Source organism: Coenobita brevimanus, chromosome 74, assembly GCF_032717465.1.
Source record: "Coenobita brevimanus isolate Jiangsu-jjx chromosome 74, ASM3271746v2, whole genome shotgun sequence".
Lineage (NCBI taxonomy): Eukaryota > Metazoa > Arthropoda > Malacostraca > Decapoda > Coenobitidae > Coenobita > Coenobita brevimanus.
The window spans coordinates 32,636,331-32,647,809 of NC_137027.1; positions in this window are offsets into that span (position 1 = coordinate 32,636,331).

Consider the following 11,479-nt stretch of genomic DNA (forward strand, 5'->3'; position numbering starts at 1 on the left):
GACTTAGAAACAAGGGTGGAGGAAAAAAGCATTAAACAGGAAGTGAAAAAGAATAATCCAAAACAATCCAAAGTTAGTCAGAGATTCAGTAGATATAAACAAATCTATAGTAATCACTGGTATAGAAGAGGAAGAAGTAAAAAACAAGATCACAAGAGACAAAAAGGAGATGGCAAATGTAATGAGCTTACTGAAAGAAGTATCAGAGGAAATCTGTAGTAAAGACATAGAGGAACACAAAAGGTTAGGGAAAGATGAGAAAAGCAAGACAAGACCTCTAAAGGTGACTTTCCAGAGTGTAAACACTGTGGAGGAGATACTAAAAAATGCAAAGAATCTTATGGAAAAAGAGGAGTTCAAAAATGTATGGATAAAAAGATGCCTAACACAAGAGGAACTGGAATTACTGAAAGAGAAGAGGGAGGAAACAAAAACAAAAAATGAGGGAAGATCAGAAGAGGAGAAGAACACATTTTTTTTTTACAAAGTAATAGGATTGCAGGTACGAAAGTGGTACACAAACAGGAGGAAATAAAAAGGAGGAAGGTAGTAGAAGCATGTCATGACAAGTATATAAACAAGATGATAAAGTTGATGTACTCAAATGTGGATGGAATGGTATCTAAATTACTAGAGATGAATGATTATGTCAGAGAAAATGAACCACAAATAATATGCCTACCTGAAACAAAATTAACACCAAGGATATCCAATGACATACTAAACTTAAAGGAATACAATATATGGAGAAGAGACAGAAATTTAAAAAAAGGAGGAGGAATTATAATATTAATAAGAAAAATCTAAAAGTCAATGAAATAAAACTAGATATACCATCACAAGTAGAACTGATTGCAGTAGAGATCAACACATCTGAAGGGAAAGTAATTGTAGCCAATTTGTACATGCCACCCAGATTAAACACATGGGAAAGAGACGAATATGAGGACCTGGCAGAGAGTACAATTCAGAATTTAAGATCATTACTACATAAAATGGAAGAGAAATCGGAAAGAATTAGACTAACTGGAGATTTTAATTCAAATATAAATTGGAATACTCTAGATATAATTAGCCAAGAAAGCTGTTGGGATCAAAAGCTCCTGGATCTCGTGCAAGAGTTTTTCCTAACGCAACATGTGAGCGAAACCACCAGAAAAAGAGGACTCGATGTACCTTCAGTGCTAGATCTAATATTTACTAGGCAAGAAAATGATATTGACAGTTTAACATATCACCCTCCACTCGGCAAAAGCGATCATGCAGCACTAAATTACAACTTCAGAATAGCATATGACATAGTAAACAGCAATGAAAGTTACAAAAAGAACCTAAACTATAAAAAGGGAAAGTATCAAGACCTAAAGAAGTATTTCTTAGAAGTTGATTGGGAAAATGAGCTTAGAGGGCAAGATTTAAATGATGTATATAAAAAATACTGTGAATTTTATGAAATAGGAGTCCAGAAGTACATCCCACAGCACAAAGAAGCAGATAAGAAAATACAGAAATGGTTCAATACAGAATGTAAAAATTCAAAAGAAAGAAGAGATTTGTTGTGGAATAGATACAGAAGACACAATAGTGAAAGGGCGTATAATAATTACAAACAGGCAAGAAACGATTATACAAGAAAAAGGAGGGAAGCCCAAAAACAGTTTGAGGAGGATATAATAAATAAAAGTAGTGATCAACCAAAGCTGTTTTACAGCTACATCAGAAGCAAAACCAAAGTAAATGATATAATACAATCCATTACGGACGAGGGAATCACTTATACACAAGAGAGAGATATTTGTGAAGCACTAAATAAGAATTTCCAGTTAGTTTTTACAGAAGAAAAAAATTTTGAGAGGGACTATGTGGAACATGCATGTCCACACATACTACCAGATATCAATATAGCAGAAAAGTAATACAGGAGGAGTTAAGTAAATTAGACAGAGGAAAAGCAAATGGTCCTGATGAAATTTCATGTTGGGTACTACGAGAATGTGCAAAGGAGTTAAGTAAACCATTATTTTTAATTTTCAAGAAATCCTTGAGTCAAGGTAAACTGCCTGATATTTGGAAGAAAGCAAATATTGTCCCCTTATTCAAAAAAGGAGATAGACAAAATCCACTCAACTACCGACCAGTATCACTGACCAGTGTTGTAAGCAAGGTATTAGAAAAGCTTATAAGAAAAGCATGAGTAAATCATCTAGAAGAACACAGTATGATAACAGAAAGACATTTTGGTTTCCGAAAAGGAAAATCATGTGTTACTAATCTGTTGAGCTACTATGACAGAGTAACAAACACAATACAGGAAAGAGAAGGATGGGTGGGCAGTATCTATTTAGATTTCAAGAAAGCTTTTGACACAGTACCACACCAAAGACTTTTATGGAAACTGTACCATCAAGGAGGAATTTGAGGCAAACTGTTTTGTTGGATGCAAGATTCTCTCAGAAGAAGAGAAATGAGAACAGTACTAAGAGGAAACTACTCATCATGGAAAGAAGTGACTAGTGGAGTACCACAGGGTTCAGTGCTGGCACCAATCATGTTTTTAGTGTATATAAATGATATAAACAGTAACACTGGAAATGAGAGCTATCTGAATATGTTTGCAGATGATGCAAAAATACAAAGGAGAATTACTAACACAGACTCTTGGAAAGAGCTACAAGAAGAATTAAATAAAGTTCATGAATGGAGTAATACATGGCAAATGGAATTCAATGTGGACAAGTGTCATGTAATCAAGTTTGGTAAAAGTGGAAAAAGACCTGATTGGGATTATAAGTTAGGAAATAAAACCCTATACACATCAGAAAGAGAGAAGGACCTAGGTGTGATTATCAATAACAGACTATCTCCGGCTGACCACATCAGCGAGAAGGTACGGAACATGTATACACTGCTTGCAAATATGAGAATAGCTTTCACATACATAAATGAAGACATGCTAAGAAGGATAATAACATCATTCAATAGACCAACCCTGGAATATGCATCAGTAATCTGGAGTCCTCATCTCAAAAAACACATAGACAAGATTGAAAAAGTTCAAAGGGCCACTACAAGATGGATACCAAGCTTAAGGGACCTAAGCTACGAAGAAAGACTAAATAAACTGAATCTACCAACACTACAGGAGAGAAAGAAAAGAGGTGACATGATAATGCTATATAAGTGCATATCAGGGAAGGAGAAAATAGACATAAATGATTACTTAACATATGGAGAAGCATCAGCAAGAGGACACTGCAAAAAACTGCATAAGAACAGAGGTGATAAAGACGTAAGGAAATTCAGTTTCCCAAACAGAGCAATTGATCAATGGAATGCACTACCGAATGAAATAGTATGTGCCAAAACAATTTATAAATTTAAGGATATGTACAATAAATATGGTTTAAGACACGGGACAGTACGAGCTTGACTCATTCCTGTAAAGATACAATTAGGTAAGAACAATTAGGTAAGAACACTTCTCGTACGTTAATAGGGTCCAAGTGGGACAAAAACTGCTTCATCTTCATATTATACACAGTTTTCAAAATAAGGGGGTAATTTTTCGGTGTGTATAAAGAGAGGTGTCTACACCACCATTGAGCTCTGTTGTAACACATTCTGAAAATGACTGTTTTCTTAGGGACTCGATAAGGTTTATTAGTAGACTAAACACTTCCTAAATCTTTATAAAGGTGAGGAATTTTTGTTTTATACCTGAACTTTTTATTAACACCGAATAAACAATAACAACAATTCTATACATACCAGTATATGACAGTTCCATCTGTTTCCTGATTGGCTAGTTTTTATGACGTCACTAGCTCCGCCCTCGTAGCACACTTGTGGCTGCTGGGCCAGCTGCCACTGTGGGACTGGGTCGGGACAGTGGGAATTCAGTGTGGACCCTGACACAGAGGTGGATGAACGCCATGGCTCCTTTTGCTTTGCTCTTCATTTTACTGGCTGTTCTTCCTGCTTTGAGTTCAGGTACGGTAATTTATGATTTTTTTTTTTTTTTGAGATTCTTGATGTTAGGCTCCTTTGAAAATTCATTATACCTCTTCACTAGTGATTCATTCTGTCAGCAAATCGATATCCTCTCGTGTTTAATAAATGCAAAGTACCGAATGTCGATAATGAATTTTAAACCGAGATTTCGTTGCACATTTTCCTCAGCGGTTTATTGTCATCATTGCACACTGATATGCTCTTCCTTTAGAGCAGGCAATTTCAATATTAAACAATATAAAAAACGCTCAATAGTTCAGAGATGCTTAATGCAAAAATAATAATAATAGGCTACATCGCTAGAGAAGAGCCGTTACGAAGCCTACTATGCCACCAAGAATGATAATAATCGCTATGTATAATGTTGGTTTTTTCATGGATTTACACACACACACACACACACACACACACACACACATTTCTTTCTTTGTTTTGTCAGTGTGACATTTTTGTTCTTATATATGACTTTCGCTGCATTTTTACTTTTATTTTGTCAGTGACATTTTTGTTCTTATATATGACTGTTTCGCTGCATTTTTACTTTACTATTACTACTACTATTGTTATTATTATTATTATTATTATTAGCAGTAGTAGTAGTAGTAGGAGTAGCAGTAGTGGTAGTGGTAGTAGTAGCAGTAGCAGTAGTATGATTACTACTACTGCTACTATTATCATTATTATTATTATTATTATTATTATTATCCCCACCATTATTCCATATGGTGGGGATATAGAAATCGCCCCTGTCCGTCCGTCTTTCCGTCCAGGCCTGTATCTCGTAAACTACCAGGTGGATTGGCTTCCTATCACACAGATAGAGTATGTGTCGTAGTTGATGCCCATATAGGTAAAATTGCCATATTGTCTGTACTTCACGAGCTATGACCATATAAGGAAAAATCTGTCTTGTTACCTCCGCCAAGGAGGTTATGTTTTACCCCACGTTTGTTGGTGTGTTTGTCTGTTAGCAGGATTATTCAAAAAGTTATGAGCGGATTTTGAGTAAATTTTGTGGAATGGTGGGCCATGGGCCAAGGAAGAATGATTGAATTTGGAGGTGGATCCGGATCCGGAGTATCCCACACAATATCTCCAAAAGTTCACAATAAATTTCAATGGCATTTAATGGAAAGATGGTCCATGGCCCAAAAACGAACTGATTAAATATGGGGGGGGGGGATCCGGATCCTATATCCACTTGTATGGATCTGTATCCTTCTTAATGCAATGGTATTGGCTGAAGTATGTGCTCTTTAAGCACTTTCTAGTGTTATATTCTGCAAACTTCTTGCTGGATTCTCTTCATAGCTTACAGAAAAATAGAGTATAAACCGTGATTTATGTACTTATGTATGAAACTTCCACATTTCAAGTATTTTACGAGCTATATCAAAACATGGAAACTAATCTGTAAATAGCTGTATCTTGGAAACTACTTGCTGGAACATCTTAACATCTTAACCCAAGACGTCCAGTCGACGTATGGATATGTTGCAACATTTTGCATTTGCCAGTCCTGACGACATACTGGTACGTTGCGCAATTGCAAGGTTCATAATTTGCAGAATTTTCAATTTTCGTGCGTGATTTTTCGTTTGTACACACGGAACACCTTCCTCTATTCCTCTACAAGATGCCAAGCAGGGGCAATGCCTTACACCGCATAAACCTCCCCCCCCCCTGCACGCCATTGTCTCATCAATTCACCTGTTACCAGTGACCTGGCCAATACTGACATTCAGCGCCAGAGTGATTCCCCAATTGATGACAATGTGGAGGACAAAGTTTACATAGCATTAGAGAAAGAAACAGTCAGAAATGATGATCAGGTAATGTGGCAAAAAAAGGTCAGGTATGGTGATGAGTTAGTGAGTGAAACAATGCTTATAATGCCTGTATTACTGTTTGAAAACCAATATACTCTCGTACTATATATAAATTCGTACCAAGTAAATAAATAAATACCGTTTATGAGTGGTGTGAAATAGTTACCCTCCCACAGAACTCGTTTTTTTGGTGCCAGCCTGTTAGAAAACACAGTAAGGTAAGGAGGTACTGCTACCTGGATCGAGTATTTTAAACCTCAGGTGAGCGATTTCTGAATGAATTTTCGATGTTTCTCACCAAAAGCGGAGGTTTTAGCAAAAAAAAAAAAAAAAAATCGAAAATACCTCGGAATTGGAGGGTGTTGGAGGTGCGAAATAGCTCGGGACGTGACGGGTTAAAGAACAAGAAGTGGTGCCAAGGCACAGCAAACCTGTGTCTGGCAGTCATTTTAGTGCTGGCATGTAAACACAACAGGATATCTAGTCAAAGATTTCACCAAATTTGGAGTAAATCGGGTGATAATTGATGATGCACCTTTAGGTGTTGGTTCCATGTCGATGTGACGAATTTGAAAACGGTTATGGGGATTTTTTTTTTTTTTCATTTTTTTGGGTCCACAGTCTGGGTCTGGGCCCATTTTGGTCCAAAATTTAATCAGCTCTTCAGAAGGTCGAAGCCTATCATCCCTGTGATTTTAGTCAAAAGCGCATCTCTAGTTTTCACGTAAAGTTGTTGACAAACAGGCAGAGGGTCAAATAAACAAACAAATAGAGTAAAAACAATAGGCTACCAATCTGCAAGCTCCTCCGGGACGGGGACAGGTAAAAATAGTGTACGAGTTCTAGTTTATGCCCTTATTTATACATATATATATATATATATATATATATATATATATATATATATATATATGAAATTGGCATAACTATTAGTGCATTTCTACATATTCTTTACCGCATGATGAGGATACGTCTTTGATAAAGGCTTGTTATTATTGCTGTTATCATCATTATTATTATTACTGCTAGTATTATCATTATTATTATCATTCCTGTTGTTATTATTATTACTATTATAATTAGTATTATCATTGTCACTATCACTACTACTCCTATCATTATCACTACTACTATTATCATTATCACTACTACTGTACTATCATCACTATTATTATTATCACCACTTCTATTATTATCGTCACTAGTACTATTATTATTATCATTACTACTATTATCATCTTCACTGCTACTATTATCCTTACTATTATTATTATTACTTCTGCTATTATCGCTACTATTATCATTATCACTACTATTGTTATTATTGTCACTACTACTATTAATGTTATCATCATTACTACTATTGTTATCATTATAACTATTATTAAAATCACTACTTCTATCAGTACTACCGTACTATTATTATCGTCACTACTACTATTATCACTTCTGTTGTTACCATTACTGTTATTATCATCACTACTACTATTATAATCACTAATACTTTTATCATTATCACTACTACTATCAATATCACTACTATTAGTATTATCACTACTATTATTATTACGATTACCATTATTATCATTCTAAATACCATTACTATCACTATTTCTGTTATCATTATCAATACTGCTGTTTTTATTATCCTAATCACTACTGCTATTATCATCAATACTACTATTATTATCATCACTACTACTCTTGTTTTTACTTCCTAACCCACAACAGCCACAGCAATCCCCCCTCCGTGTAGGTCTGATCCCTGCTGCTACAAGGTTCCAGACGCCAAGTGTTTCTGCGAGCCATTCTGCATCTACAGGTTGAAGAGGTCGTCCGAGGAGCCCACCACGACCACAACGACAACGAAGACGACCAGTACGACTCGAGGTGACCCCAGTTTCGGCAGTAATTAGTGGTAAAGGTCGTCGTGAAGCCCCCAGTGGTCGTCGTGCAGTCGTAAGCAAGAACTCGGCTTCACTATCCTTAACAAGAACGACAAGAACACCAACAAAAACAACAATAACAAAACAACAAGAATGACAAATAAACAAGAAGAAATAACAAGAACAATAATACCACTACGACAACTACAAAAACAAAGTAAAAAACAAGAAACAAACAACAACAGCAACAATAACAAGAAACCATCAGGAACAAAAACAATGACAAATATAGTCCTTTCACCTTAGCTTGACCCAGATTTTCGTCCCTTTGCGGCTTATTTCACGTATCTCAGTGGCAGAACAAGACAATGCTACAGCTCTACATCCCTCCCATAGCACTTCTTCGTGACTAGCAATATGAAGGGGTTAATGAGGGCTACATCTCCCCCTCCCTTGTTCCAAATTTCCCTCCTGTGCTTAATAAAATCGCTTGGATGTGATATGGATTACATGAAAAGGTAAATAAAAAAAAAAAAAGATAATTCTCTCTCTCTCTCTCTCTCTCTCTCTCTCTCTCTCTCTCTCTCTCTCTCTCTCTCTCTCTCTCGCCAGATATACTGTTAATAGAGTGAAATACCATATATCATTATCCTGTGTGGTGTGGTGTGGTGTGGTGTGGCGTGGGTGTTACTGACTGACTTGGTATTATCCTGTGTAGTGTGGTGTGATTGCTACTGACTAGGGTGGTATTATCCTGTGTGGTGGTGTGGTGTGGTGTGGTGTGGCTATTGATGACTGGTGTGGTATTATCCTGTGTGGTGGTGGGGTGTCGCAATTATTGATTGGTGTGGCATTGTCCTATGTGGTGGTGTGGTGTGGGTATTATCGACTGGTGTGGTATTGTCCTGTGTTGTGGTGTGGTGTGGTTATCATCGACAGGTGTGGTATTATCCTGTGTGGTGGTGTGGTGTGGTGTGGCTATTATTGACTGGTGTGGTATTGTCCTGTGTGGTGGTGCGGTCTGGTGTGGGTATTATTGACTGGTATTATAGACAGAGAAATCTTGACAACAACAGCCCCCTTGCTCCTTCAGGCTGTCTGGTAGAGTTTAAATGGCTGGAGGCCTTAGAAAAAGGGAAAGACTGACTGAGGGCGATAGTTCCTCATCTGATATACGGTTAAGATGATGATGGAGATGATGATAATGGGAGGAGGAAGAGGAGAATGATGAAGGTGGTAGTGGTGGCTGTGGTGGTGATGATGGTGGGTAATGAGAAGAAAAAGAACGGTATTTGTGAATATTCTGTAAAACCTTTTCGTTGGCATTTTAATATATACTTTTTATTTTATGAGAATGAATGGAGGAAGAAAAAAACAAAGGAAATGAAAAAAAACAAGTGCGTGTGCCTAAAGTCATCCTCCATTCATTAAATATAGATAAGAACTGGATATAAATAAAAGTGGAAAAAATGTTTGTGGGAAGCAACTCCCACGAGGTGATTTCCAGCGAGTAGTAGTTCTGGGGATAAATGAATTTTGATAAACAGAGGTTCTGCATTGCGGGGGAGAGAGTGTAAGTTCACGGGCGCTCCCACCTGCCCGAATATTTCGTGGGAAAATGTGGAGGGGAGGCACAATTGAAGGAAGTTCTTCAGAGGAGTTACGGTAAAAATATCGGTATAATAATGCTAAAGATGCAACATTTCTATGTACTGAAAATGGAGGAAGGTCCATCGTAATGGCAGGATTATTGATTAATCTAATGGCTTTATTTTGAATTTTGTCTAACTGCCTCGTTGCAACTGCTCCACATCCACTCCACAGTGGCGAACAGTATTCAATCTAAGAACGCACTTGTCTTTTTGTATATTGTGGCCAACTGCTCGTCAGTGAAGAATTCACGAACTTTGTACAGAGTCCCAGTTTTTTAGAAGCATTTTTAGGGAGGGATTTAACATAAGCTGTCCAGTTTAGGTTGGTGTTTTGTTTGACACCTAGGATATCAAGTGTAGTAGATATGGGAATAATGACATCATTTAAAGTTATGTGGGAATCTGACGGATTCTTTCTGTTGGAGAAATTGATGTATTTAGATTTCTGAGCATTAAATGACACTAGATTTGTCTGTACCTACTGATTAATTTTAGAAAGGTCCTGGTTCAGAGAAATTGCTGTGTTTATTTGGGAATTTATGATATCACATTGTGTAAAGGAGGTACTAAATGTGAAAGAACTATGAAGTGTCGAGTCATCAGCATAAGAGTGTATTGGGTTGTGAGTGACAGATAAGGAGGTCTTTGACATGAATGAGAAAGAGAGTTGGGGCCAAAACTGATCCCTGAGGTACGCCAGCATTATGGAATGAAATTGGGAATAATTTTTATCTACCAATACTAGTATTTTTCTATAATGATTTTAAGACGAAATTAGAGGAACCAGTGAGGCAAGGCCACAGTGTGACATGTTAGACAATATGGCCTGCTGCCACACTCTGGTAAATTCTTTTGAAATATCAAATGCTATTGTGTGTGATTCACCATGTTGATCTATTATTTTGTTAATCTAATGGGTAAGAAGGCAAAGAACGTCTACAGTTGAACGTTCTTGTTTAAAACCATACTGCCGGTCATTGATTAATTTATAGATTTCTAGGTGCTTGGCTATGTGTTTATTAGTGTCTCAAAAACTTTACAAAGAACGGAAATTATAGCGATTCGTCTATAGTTTGATGGATCAGATGTGGCTCCCTTCTTAGGAACAGGGTGGATACAGTATTTGCTTCTTTCCAAGAGGCTGGAAAACTTGAGGTAAAGGTGTATAAGCAGAAACATTTTACCAATACAGGAGCCAACACTGGGGAGCAATTTTTAAGTACAATTGAAGAAATTTCATCTGGACCAGTAGCTTTATATACTGAGAGATTCTGTAATACAGCCTGTACGTATCTTATGTGAATCTTGAAAGGGGGTATTTGAGGGGAATTAAAATCAAGTACGGGAATACTGTGACTTTCTGTGTTTAGGGGTGATTGTTGAAAAAATATCAAGAAGAATGTTGACTTTTCTGCATGGGTCACTTACTAAATTTCCACTGGGGGACTGTAACAGTGGAATGGAAGAGATGGTAGTGAAGTTAGATTTGAATGAATTAAGGGTAGACCAGAATATTTTATCATTTGGGTTGTTTAGTTGTTTGTTAGCTTGCCTATGAAAAAAGTTTGATTTAGAAAGATTGATAATAATTTTGGCACAGTTTCTGATATTTCTGTAATAAAGGCTTCTTAAAGGTAAAGGCTCATTTAGTTTGGTCCTTGTGTAAGTGTTATAGGTTCTTGTTTCTTGTTATGTTACTCAGTCACAACTGTAGTCAAACAATTCAGGTGAATTACATCTTTTTCTGTAACTCTGATGGGGAATGAATGTTTCCTTGCCGACTTTAATGTAATCTGTATGTGGCCCAATTTGGAGTTTGCATCTTGAGGGAAACATGAGGTCCAAGAAACATCCATGAAAAAATTTTGGAAACCCTCCCAGTCTGCCCTGTTGTAGTGCCATTTAGACACCATAACAGGTTCAGAGCAGGAGGACGTGGTAGGTGTTGAACTAATGGCTTGTATCGGACAATGATCAGCGGATCTGAAGGGGGACCTCACTTCGACATAATAATTATCTGAATTGGTTGTTTGAAACACGTCCAATAGGTGGGGATTTTGATTGGAGTTGTCTGGTACACGGGTTGATTGACTGAGTGGAT